The sequence below is a fragment of the Schistocerca gregaria genome, chromosome 6 (assembly GCF_023897955.1).
Source record: "Schistocerca gregaria isolate iqSchGreg1 chromosome 6, iqSchGreg1.2, whole genome shotgun sequence".
Lineage (NCBI taxonomy): Eukaryota > Metazoa > Arthropoda > Insecta > Orthoptera > Acrididae > Schistocerca > Schistocerca gregaria.
Window position 1 is genome coordinate 531,546,976 of NC_064925.1, and position 13,491 is coordinate 531,560,466.

Below are 13,491 nucleotides of genomic sequence, written 5' to 3' on the forward strand. Positions count from 1 at the left end.
ATGAGAGGTTGTTACTTATTGAATGAAACTATACAGAAAGCATTTCTTTTCCTGTATTTTGGTGAACTTTGTACACATACAATTCTGTCGACTGATAGGCGGCGACGACAATGAAGTTCACCTCCAAAACAAGATATTTCTATTCTTCACTTCCCGAAAATTTGTATGCATAAATGTTTGGCAACTCTTACACATACTTTAATCGGTTTTATCACTAAAATATCATTTTTCATTAAATGTAACAACACGTTCTGATCGATGTCCTAGAAACACGTCCTATTCCTACAAGATACAGATTAACAGTTCTCTTTTTTTTAATAACTCAATTGCTTTTTTTTAGAATCCGTACTCAAAGATTCACAATTACTATCGTTGCGAGGATTGTTGGTGTCCAGCTGCGTTTCACTTCACTTCAAGTACTTTTTGAATCACATTTACATTTAGGGTACTTACATCAGAGTGTGACGCTCACATAACATTACAATTCTTAAACAGAAACTACTCCTCGCATTCACTTTGTAAGTAGGCTGTTTATGTTTTCTTATTGGTAACACCACGTAGCGCTCTGTATGAAAAATCACTGGCTGTGCCGTGTGCAGTCTGTGGCTGGTTTGCATTCTTGTCTGCCATTGTAGTGTTGGGCAGCTGGATGCTAATAGCGCGAAGCGTTGCGCAGTTGGAGGTGAGCCGCCGGCAGTTGGTGGACGTGGGGAGAGAGATGGCGTAGTAACTACGATATCTATACGCAAAGCATTTCACTTTTGTTTATCATGAGGTAAGTACATTGACTTCGGTAGAACTTAGCTTTCGGAGGAGGATAACTACGACACTTCCACAGAGATTATCTTTCAACAAGACGCACAGTTTAGCGCTACAGTACATGTATTTGAGTGATTAATTTTGTACTTAAAACATTTATTTTTAAAGACATTTGAAGTACAATGATACAAAGGTTTTCCATGATACATTTCATTCCATTGGTGTAATCTGTAACACCTGAGGATATAATTCATTAATCCTCAGGGGGTTACACGCTTACTTTGTGTACCATATGTATGGCAAGCAAAAGGGGCCATAGCTAATACAGTATTTGCTTATACAACTTTAAACATCGGTACCATATTCCTCTAACACAGAATTACACAGGTATATGATTATTTAACAGTGAAAGAAACATTTTTTTTACTACGTCAGTGACACATGTTTATGCAATTACGCAGTTGGATAACTTCAAACTTATGAAATTGTATTTTGTCTGTACTTTGTGAACTGTTCATACCTTTTTGGAACCATTGTGATACTATGAGAGCTTTGAATGACGTATTTGGTATGAGATCATGATTTTTAAAGTACGTTTGAGGTAGATGATACTTTTGAAATGAGCTGAGAATTTCTTTTATGTTTTAAAATTATTGCTGAGAGCTACGACGTTTTTGAGATTTGACTGAGGTGTTACGATATTATTACGACGACGATGTGTATTATGCTGTTGCGGTATGTTTATAATAAATAAGCTGATGCTAAATGAGTTATTTGATTATGCTACATTTCTGTTATGATGAAATATTGAAGAAGTATCGACGAATAAGGTAAGGAATAAAGAGTGGTGGTTAGGGACTCTGGTTTGTCAAAAAGGTTGTTGGAAACCAAGAATCGTACTTTCAGAGTTATGAAATGTATGTCAATGCGTGAATGTATTACAATGCCGACGAAAATTTTTTGGACACTGTTATATTTATAGGATTTTATTTTCTACACATTTGTAACGCAAATTCTCAACCTGTGAAAATATTTTTATATGAGACTGTCACTGTAGCAGAAACTGCTGTCGTAAATTTTTCAGTAAGAAAGGTAAGTGACCACCTGCACGTAATGCGTCGTGGGCACCCAGCTGTGCGACAGTCGCCTGGGATAAAAGCCATTAGTGTGTGCCTTTCAGAGGCACAGGTGGAGAAAAAAAGGGAGGCCATTATCCTCACTATTGTCATTCCTTTGTAGAAAGCATCCTAAATACGACACCCTCAAACTTGAAACAGTAGAGTTCTTAATTTATGTTATTTACTGAAATGAAATGATGAGAATCATTTCATGTCTGTTTTCTTGCTGCATTACTGCATTATGAAATGCCTTATGGCTAGCGAATGACGTTTCACGCCTTGCTTTGCTCATTTTGTTTAATATCTAGTTTCTAGCTGCACTGCAGCATTGGTTAAAGTAAGATTTAATACATGTAGTAATATAAATATTTTCTGTCTACAGATCCAGTAAAGAATAATTTTATGATGTACTTTAGTAAAAAAGGAGAAACACAAATAGACATTTCTCCTCACAGAAAATGTATAGTTAATTTTTAACGATTTGGTAACTTATCTGCTAGCGTATGTTTTCGTGATGCATCACTCTAGTGTTAAGATGTGACATAGGTATTAAACATTTTTACTGTAATGTTTTTTCTGCTTCAGCTTTGTTATGTTTAGGTATAAGTTATTACATTTATTGCTACTTGCTTTCCTTACTTGCACTTTTTTGTCATTTCTGTTAGTATTAATTGTTTTGTGCTGCTGCATTGCCTCGTGCCTTAGTTTAGCATCTGAGCTCAGTAGATTTAAGTTAGCTTAAGAGGGGGTAGACTATATAAGAAAATAACTATGATGAATTGGAAGAAATGCATTGAGAAGCTATAAGAAAATGGTTTGGCCAAAAAAGTAGTGTATAGTGGAGAAAAACTATTTTTGAAAGAGGATGTGAGCATAATACAGAAAGCAGGCTTCGATATGACTTTTTGGAAATAATGAAGAATGGAGGGAGATCTCCGAGAAGTAAAGAAAGTTTTGTTTGCAAAATACTGCAGTAAAACAAACCCTGTTCTTTCTTTGTGTTCCCCCACTATGTGTTTGTGTACCCTTGTGTATTTGTTTTCTTCCTGTCTCTGTGTACTGTTTCATAGAATTTTTTCTCTTATAATACTAAGCTACATTCACTATGATGAGGAATACTGTTATCCTCAAATATAATTTGCATTAATAACATGTTATTTACTTTGTAAAGATGTTTACACATTATTTATTCTGTTTTGTTCTAATGCTCATGTTGATGTTTCAAAGTTATTCTGATCTTTTATGAATGTACTTATGTCATAATTTTTATAACACTGATGTATTTGCTATTTCTTTTGTAAAGCCTGTACTACTACAAATGTTATCTGTATTGTTATGTTCTTTAATGATATATTTTGTACCTTTGTTATTGTATTCTTATGTTATAAAATTGTAATTGACACCAGTTCATCAAATTAAGTAACTTGTAAATTACATTTCACTGCCCACTTCTCTGTTGGTCATAGTATATGCACAATATGTGAGAAGTGGGGACTGATAGTGTTAGCAAGTGTATTGATAATTCAGCAAGGGACTGGTTAACAGCATTGCTGGTTCTAAGGACAATTCCAAAAACTTTGTTAGTGGGCAAGTGGTGGGTTATGGACTTGCTATATTATCCGCAAGACTCTTCAATGGTGATTGTGCACCTGCACAGTCAAACAGATGGCTGCTGGCTATCTCTACAAGGACTGGAGTGGGTCTACACCTTTGATGACTCCCCAATACCATTATTTCTACAAGGACTGCAGTGGGTCTGCACCTCTGATGGCCCACCAATACCGTCATCTCTACTAGAAATACAATGGGTCTACTCTGTGTTGACCTACCTGCCAATATTCTTCAAAACTTCGACTGACTCTGCTGTGGGTTTGCTCTGTTGTGGCCCATTACCTGTCTGCATGTCAAGAGTCAGCACTGTCTTTCCATTGGAAGGACAACACTACTTCTTCAAGACTGTATGGAAATCCACTACTTCCGTGTGCATTTTCATTTATTGCTCAGTCTTTGAGAAAAACAATACTATTTTACTGTGATGAAAGATCAGGACTGTCTATATGGACTGTGAGAAAATTTTAGCTTTTGACCAACATTGCATCACTAAGTGTGTGCATTTGATTTCTTTGCTATTGTAATCATAATTATGAAAAAAATTTTCAAGTCTGTATTGGCTACTGCCCAAAACAATTTGTAAATTTTTTTTGTGAGGAGCATGGGGGCTATGTAAGTAGGCCGTTTATGTTTTCTTATTGGTAACGCCACGTAGCGCTCTGTATGAAAAATCACTGGCTGTGCCTTGTGCAGTCTGTGGCTGGTTTGCATTGTTGTCTCCATTGTAGTGTTGGGCAGCTGGATGCTAACAGCGCGTAGCGTTGCGCAGTTAGAGGTGAGCCGCCGGCAGTGGTGGACGTGGGGAGAGAGATGGCGGAGTTTTGAAATTTGTAAGAATTGATGTCATGAACTGATATATATTTTATGACTATTAAGGTAAATACATTGTTTGTTCTGTATTAAAATCTTTCATTTGCTAACTTTGCCTATCAGTAGTTAGTGCCTTCCATAGTTTGAATCTTTTATTTAGCTGGCAGTAGTGGTGCTCACTGTGATGCAGTATTTCGAGTAACGAAGATTTTTGTGAGGTAAGTGATTTGTGAAACATATAGATTAATGTTAGTCAGGGCCATTCTCTTGTAGGGATTACTGAAAGTCAGATTGCGTTGCGCAAAAAAATATTGTGTGTCAGTTTAAGCACAGTCGTGTATAATTGTTCTAAGGGGACGTTTCAACTTAAGAGGTAAACAAGTTGAGGATTGTTTGGGTGTAAACAAACTGTAGTCAGCTCTAACACGTCTAATTTTTTTTTCCTCGTGGTCCAAACGCTTGACCGATGAAAATACACAAACTTTTTCCAGATTAGTCAAATCCAATTGGCTCCGTAGCGGGTCCTATATAAAACCTGAATTTTACCAACAAATTGTACCAAAAGTCAAAAACAGTGAAATCAAATTTGAATAAACCCTTAAATTATGCTTTAAGTTATTGTTCACAAACGCTACAAGTAAACATTCAATGTAATAAAAATGAACGAAACATTAAACGACAAACTTCTTGTCAGTAATGTGCAACACATGTAAATGCCACAGCAATGGGACGAATTACAGAGCGAAAGTGGTTACACACAGATTTTATATTAATATAAAAGTTATTGAACGCTGAAATTTATGTTAATATCTATAAAACATTTTGTAAATACTGAAAAGTCATTTAAAATATCTGGGAGAAAAGTTGGGTAGGCAATTAAGAATAGCGAGAAGACTTCTACCAAAACCCAGGAAATCACTATACGTTTATTATTCAAAACCGTTTTCTAATGGCTTACGAGAGGATAGCCTCTTCCATTTACCTGTAATAATTGGCGTATCGTCGACCCATCAATCAGATAGGAACTGAAGCTGAAAACCACCTGATACCATATATCCATATTACTATGTTGTAGAATAGAAACAAGAAAGATTTTAGGGGTTCTCGGTAACATATCTAAGGAATAGAGGTAACCAATTCGTAAAGATGGAATATGGCAACTGTATTTTTTGTTCTTGTTGGGGGAATAAGTACAGGGTGGCGATTATAGAACTATATGAATGAAAATCGACATAACTTCTGAACGGTTTGCGTGAACTGCACGATTGGCCGCGGGCATGATAAAAATTAGTGTGGGCAGGCATAGTTTGCTTTGGCTATGAAGCCCACTCTCATTTGGATGGGTTCGTCAATAAGCTAATTTGGCGCGTTGGGGAGACTCAGAATGCGCATTTCGCGATCGAGAAGACTCTTCACTCCCAACGGGTGACTGTGTGGTGTGCAATCTTCAGTCACGGAATAATCAGTGTCATGTTTCTTCTTGTCAAGGCGACTATCGAACGTTACTTGAAGATTTTGGAAGATTAATTCATCCCTGCTGTCCAAAGTAAACCTGATTTCGATAAGATGTGGTTCACGCAAGACGGAGTTGGACGCCATCGAAGCAGGACAGTGTTTGATGTCCTGGAGAAGCACGTTGGGAACCGCACTGTCGTGGGCCTCTATACTCTCGGGATCTGAAAACATGCAACTCCCTTTTGGGTGGTTATATTAAAGACAAGGTGTACGACAATAACCACGAAACCTTTGCTGAGCTGAATACAGCCATTCATGAGGTCGCTATTCATCTGCGCCACGTCATCGCCAGTGATGGCAGGCATATAGAACATATCATAAACTAAATCCCAATTTCTGTAGTGACATATGCGATTGCAGTCTTTCTCGGCGTGTTCCACTGACGAATTCTTCTCGGGTTATCAGCCGAGTGGTGGCGTCGTCTTGTCGCAAAGTTTCGATGAGTTTCGAACACATCATCTTCGCCAGAACCCGAGAAGAATTCATCATCTACTGTGACATTTACTTGTTGACTGAAGTGTGTGCACGCCCTAGTTTTAACACATTTACGCTTTTTTCATATATTTCAACGACTGTCAACCTGTGTGCTCCAAAACTGAGTAGTCATCACATCTTTTTAGTGAAAGATAGGCTTTAACTGGAATAATAATTACTTTTTTGGCTGTCGATTGCGTAAAATTGTTAGTCCTTTGTGTATTGTGATTTAATATGTGACTTTTACTATAATGTTATTAATAAATCTAAAGAACGGAGAAGCGCTGCACCATCCATACGAAGAAATTGTGGGAATTCTCGATGAATGTAAATGAACGCCCTCAGCCTCGAAGCTGGACATTAAAAAAAAAAAAAAAAACTCTAGGTTTTACGGCGTTTTATGTAAATTAGTTTTAATTCCGGCAAGTGGATATTTGCTGAAAGGTTGTTGCCGTTGTGTTGTCCTTCTTTTAGTCTGGTTTCAGCTACTTAAAACTTAAGGCTTATGGTAATATTTTTTTTTCAAATTTTGGAAAATTAATTGTGGGCCTTCAGCCTTGCAACCTTATTCTTACCCCTCAAGCTTAAATATTGCGACTTGGAACCTTATTCTTAAAATTACCTTTCACGCTTAAACATTGCAGCCTTCTGCTTATGAAAGGGTCTAGTAATTTATTTTAAAATCTTGAAAATTTTACTGTGGGGCTTCAGCCGTTTGTATTGCATCTTGTTTATGTTTGTCTATCCACCCTTTCCTTGAGACTTTCAGCCCATATAATTTGTAATTGTAACTGCATGTTTTCAGTTACTTGAAATTGAAATTTGTTTGGAGGCCTTCAGCCGTGTAGGATTTGGAGTTTGAAACTTGTAGTTGTGAAAGTTCGGCTATGTGCCGCTTTGGTTGTAAATGTGTTATTAAATTACAATAAATTACAATTTTAAGGTGAAACCGACCCCAACCTAATTTGTCCCTTTCCACAATCCTAAGCACCTATTCTGCCCTGTACAAACATTATGTGTGTGTGTGTGTGGTTGTGTGTTTGTGTGTTTGTGTGTGTGTGTGTGTGTGTGTGTGTGTGTGTGTGTGTGTCTGTGTGTGTTTGGTATGCGAGGGGAAAGGAAATACAGCTACCATAAAAACACACTATTTTTACTATTACTGGATTATCTGGGAAGAGAGATGACAGATGAGGGTGGCATGGCCTGTGGCACACACACCTTGTTCAAGATTATTTTCGGTACAGGTCCACAGCAACATTACTGTTATTATCTGTCATAATAATAATCCATTCCACAAAAAAATATGTTCATCACTAATTCTGAAAGTGTTGTTGCTGTTGTTATTTTCAGTCCAATGACTGGTTTGATGTAGCTATCCATGCTACTGTACCCTGTGCAAGCCTCTTCATCTCCAAATAACAACTGCAACCTCCATCCTTCTGATCTACTTACAGTATTCATCTCTTAGTCTCCCTCTACGATTGTTACCAAACACACTTCCCTTCTAAACTAAATTGGTGATCCCTCGATACCTCAAAATGCGTCCTACCAACTGATCCCTTCCTCTAGTCGAGTTGTGCCACAAATTCCTCTTCTCCCCAGTTCTCTTCAGTACCCCCTAATTAATTACGTGATCAACCCATCTGATCTTCAGCATTCTTTTGTAACGCCACATTTCAAAAGCTTCAATTTTCTTCTGGACTAAAGTGTATATCGACCATATTTCACTTCCATACATGGCTACACTCCTTACATATACTTTCAGAAAATACTTCCTGACACTTAAACCTACACTCCTTGTTAACAAATCTCTCATCTTCAGGACCGCTTTTCTCGGCATGGCCAGTGTACATTTTATACCCTCTCTACTTCGACCATCATCAGTTATTTTGCTGCCCAAATAAAAATACTCATCTACTACTTTAAGTGTCTCTTTCCTAATTGGATGCCATCAGCATCACCTGATTTAATTGGACTACATTCCAGTACCTTTCTTTTGCTTTTGTTGATGTTTATGTTATGTCCTTTTTTCAAGACACAGTCCATTCCGTGCAGCTGCTCATCCAAGTCCTTTGCTGTTTCCATCAGCAAACCTCATAGTTTTCATTTCTTCTTCCCGGACATTAATTCCTACTCCAAATTTTTTTCTTTTGTTTCTTTTGCTTCTTGCTCAATATACAGATTGAATAACATCGGGGATAGACTACAACACTGGTTAACTCTACCCCACCCACTGCTTCCCTTTCCTACCCCTCGACTCTTACAATTGCGATCCGGTTTCTCTAGAAACTGTAAACGCCCTTTCACTCCCTGTATTTTACCCCTGTCACCTACATAATTCGAAAGAGAGTGTTGTAGTCAACAATATCAAAAGCTTTCTCTAAGTCTACAAATCCTATAAACGTTGATTTACCTGCAGACAAGGGAAATGCCACCGTTGTTATAAACAAACAAGATTATGTACAAAAGATGCAACTTTTATTATCTGTCTCAGCTTATCGGAAAATCGATTCTGACCCCACGGAAAGTTTTGAGAGAAAGACAAACAGTCTCCTCAAGAGACGTGGTTTGCCGCAGTACACTATCAAGAGTCTAAACACATACAGTGCTGTTCACCCTAGGTTATATGACCTCCCGAAGGAGCACAAGGAAGGGGTTCCTTTCCGTCCTATATTGAGCAATATCGGCCGTGCGACACATCGTTAGCCAAGCATCTTGGTTCTCTGTCGAGTCCAGAAGTTGGTCGGTTTGAACATCATATCAGGAACTCAGCCGATTTCTTACGTCGTTTGGAGGGAATGCGGTTGAATGACCTCTATATTTTAGTAAGTTTTGATGTGCTCTCTCTATTTTCACTCGTGTTCCTCCGTCTGATTCGTTGCTGTTAATTGAGATTAGGTTTTGTATTGAATTAACCAATCTCTTTCTGCATGTGTTGACATCCACCTCCGTTTTATTCAACGACCAGTATTACGAGCAGATAGATGGAGTTGCGATGGGTAGTCCGTAGTCTCCTGTGTTCGCAAATTTGTTTACTGAAGACTTTCAGGAACGTGCATTGGGGTCTGTGCCTTTTAAACCCGCCTGTTTCTTCAGATATGCTGATGAAACTTGTGTTGTGTGTCGTCATGGTAGAGAGAATTTGAATGCCTTTTTAGAACATTTGAACTCGGTACACCCGAACATACGTTTTACGATGGAGGTGCAAGAGGACTATTGCCTTCTCTTTCTTGATGTTTTAGTTAGGAGGAAGGTTGATGGATCATTGTGCCTTGCAGTCTACAGGAAACGTACTGACACCGGCATGTACTTACAGGCTAATAGTTGTCACCAACAGGCTCAGCGTGAAGGGGTACTTCTTGCCTCGGTCCACAGGGCAAGTCTCATTTACCAGCTGAGCTGGCCCATCTTGAAGCTACATTTCATCAAAATGGGTATAGTGGAAGACAGATTGCACGTGCGTTGTGCTATCGACCAACTGTGCATAGGGTGACTAATGAGAATACTGAGTCGACACCTGAATATACTGCCTTTTTCCCTCAAGCAGGAACCACTTCCAACAAGAACGGTCGTATTTTACGGAAATACGATGTGAAATGTGTTTTCTGACCTCCATCTAAAATTAGACTGCTTTTGGGCTCTGTTAAGGATGATCTTTGTTAGGGTAAGGTGGGTTGCATATCGCATTCTTTGTAGATGTGGCGTGACATATACTGGTCAGATTATCAGGACCGTGGAGGAACCATGAACTGACCATAAACGCCACACACGATTACAGCAGCAAAGGTGATCTGCTGTTGCCCAACATTGTTTGGATACTGGTCACCATACGTTATGTAACACTGCCGAGATATTGACACGCACGTCCAGCTATTGGGACAGTGTTATTGAGGGGGCTGTTGGGATTAAATTAGTGAGCAACGTTGCAAACAAGGACGGAGGTTTTTGCTTAAAGTCTGCTTCAAATCCTGGTTTCTCCCTTGTCAAAAAACAGAGAGACAGAGTCAACGTTACCTCTCTCGCTAGTTCGTAGTGTTTGACTATCGATACCTCTGAATTCGGTCATCTTTGGTGGCACTGGTGTCCAGTGTGTGTGTGGTATCTTTCCTGAAGTTTTACAAGAACCACGGTTGTAAATTTGCCTGTGCATCGCCTGTCCGTTGCAGTTTGTGCCGAAATATCGGCGGTCGCTGTAAAGATTACCTGGCTGAATTCCCGTAAGCTGTTTGAAGAAAATTATTTGTCTCACAAGACCAATCAGAAATTCGTAAACTCTCAGTCTTTTTTGCTTACGAATGATTGAGCTAAGCCGCACTCGTTCTGACGGCATGGCATCATCCTCAGTACTTCTAGGTTGGCGCGAACCACATCACTGAAAGTCATTCGTTAAGTAAGATGATGATACGTCAAGGGACTTGTGTGATCCTAGTGTATCAGTTGTATAACTAATATAAAAAGTAAAATGAAGGTGTAACTACACTACTGGCCTTTAAAATTGCTACACCATGAAGATGATGTGCTACAGGCGCGAAATTTAACCAACAGGAAGAAGATGCTGCGATATGAAAATGATCAGCTTTTCAGAGTATTCACACAAGGTTGGCGCCGGTGGTGACACCTACAACGTGCTGACATGTGGGAAGTTTCTAACCGATTTCTCATACACAAACAGTAGTTTACCGGCGTTACCTGGTGAAACGTTGTTGTGATGCCTCGTGTAAGGAAGAGAAATACCCTACCATCATGTTTCCGACTTTGGTGAAGGTCGGATTGTAGCCTATCGCGATTGCGGTTTATCGTATCGTGACATTATGCTCACTTTTCGACGAGATCCAATGACTGTTAGCGGAATATGGAATCGATGGTTTCAGGAGGGTAATACGGAACGCCGAGCTGGATCCCAACGGCCTCGTATCACTAGCAGTCGAGATGACAGGCATCTTATCCGCATGGCTGTAACGATTCGTGCAGCCACGTCTCGATCCCTGAGTCAATAGATGGGGACCTTTTCAAGACAACAACCATCTGCACGAACAGTTCGACGACGTTTGCAGCAGCATGGACTATCAGCTCGGAGACCATGGCTGCGGTTACCCTTGACTCTGCATCACAGACAGGAACGCCTGCGATGGTGTACTCAACGACGAACCTGGGTTCACGAATGGCAAAACGTCATTTTTTCAGATGAATCCAGGTGCTGTTTACAGCATCATGATGGTCGCATCCGTGTTTGGCGACATCGCGGTGAACGCACATTGGAAGCGTGTATTCGTCATCGCCATACTGGCGTATCACCCTGCGTGATGGTATGGGGTGCCATTGGTTGCACGTCTCGGTCACCTCTTGTTCGCCCTGACGGCACTTTCAACAGTAGACGTTACATTTCAGATGTGTTACGACCCGTGGCTCTACGCTTCATTAAATCCTTGCAAAATCCTACATTTCAGCAGGATAATGCATGACCGCATGTCGCAGGTCCTGTACGGGCCTTTCTGGATACAGAAAATGTTCGACTGCTGTCCTGGACAGCTCATTCTCCAATTGAAAACGGTTGGTCAATGGTGGCCGAGCAACTGGCTCGTCACAGTACACCATTCACTTCTCTTGATGAACTGTGGTATCGTTTTGAAGCTGCATGGGCAGCTGTACTTGTAAACGCCAACCAAGCTCTGTTTGACTCAATTCCCAGGCGTATGAAGCCCGTTATTACGGCCCGAGGTGGTTGTTCTGGGTACTGATTTCTCAGGATCTATGCCCCAAAATTGCGTGAAAATGTAATCACATGCCAGTTCTAGTATAATATATTTGTCCAATGAATACCCCTTTATCATCTGCATTTCTTCTTGGTGTAGCAATTTTAATGGCCAGTAGTTTATACTATAATACAAAGCTTGAGAGAATAGTGAAGCACTCAGAAGGGGAGGAGGAGACAAAATATCGGCGGGTGAGAGTCCATATGATGTTATTTCACTGATACAATATCGACCGGAACTTGTAAGGCAGTTGGTAGTAAGATCCCACTTTGTAAAACGACACACCTCCTCTAGGCTGGACACGTGTACTGGTTCGGTTGGGAAGGTAGTAATAAAGCCGTTGTATCCTCAGCTGAGGAAAGCTGATTCGCAAGTGCTCTAAATGGTCCTTGAAATCCTCGATACTGCCATTGGAATGGAGCTGACATCCCGCTGGTCCCACACATTATCTATCAGGCACATATATGGGGACTTTGGTGGCCAGTGGAGTACCTCAATATCACGATGACAGTTCATAGAGACACGTGCCGTATGTGGATGGGCACTGTCCTGCTGAACGATGGCGCTACGATACCGTCACATTGGACGTAGCCAATGAGGACGCATGATGTCTGGAAAGTACTGCTGTGGGGTCAGAACTTCCTCAAACACCACCATCCACGACATGAAATCATATCCTATGGTTCGCCATACCATAACGCCAGAGTAACACAGCTGTGTCTCTTAAACACATTGAAAGAAAGAGCCTCTCCACACCTCACCAGCAAAGTCCTGAACGATGCTCATCTGGGGTAGTTTCAGAAGTAACTCGATTCATCACTGAGCAAAATACGACGACATGCTTTCTGGTCACGGCGCCGCCTCAAACGCGGTCGCTTGTACTGTGGTGTTAATGACAGCCTATGCACGGCGCAAAAATGCCGTATTCCGTCTGCTGCTAATTCCTGACAAATTATGTTGGTGACGAGGTGTGTTGCAGGATGTGCGTTAAGTATTTTCCGATAGCTGGCGCAGATGTGGAGGTGTTAAGATTTGCTTGTTGGACGATAGAGGTCAGCCCTCGTAATGGCCATACGTGGTAACACACAACTTTTGCGATGTGTACAACTGCCCTCACATTCCCATATAGCGCAGCGTAGAGTCGGTATCATTTACGAATAACCCATTAAGTCTGTAGATTGCACACTTCGACCAGCTGACCAAATGGAGAGGCGAGATGAGGTCCCTTTCAAACTCTGTCAGGTACTGATAGTGCTGTCTTCCACGAATACACAGAATCTCCATGTCCACAGCGACCATTCGACATCTGACGCTGTTCAGGCCTCTCACGAACCTTATTCGGCCTGGTAACAACACTAAACAGAAACAACAGCAATGGACTTCGTGACTGTTCTACAGCTCACAGAGAAAATTCATGAACCCGCTGATAACGAGAAAGTGTAACAACTTAC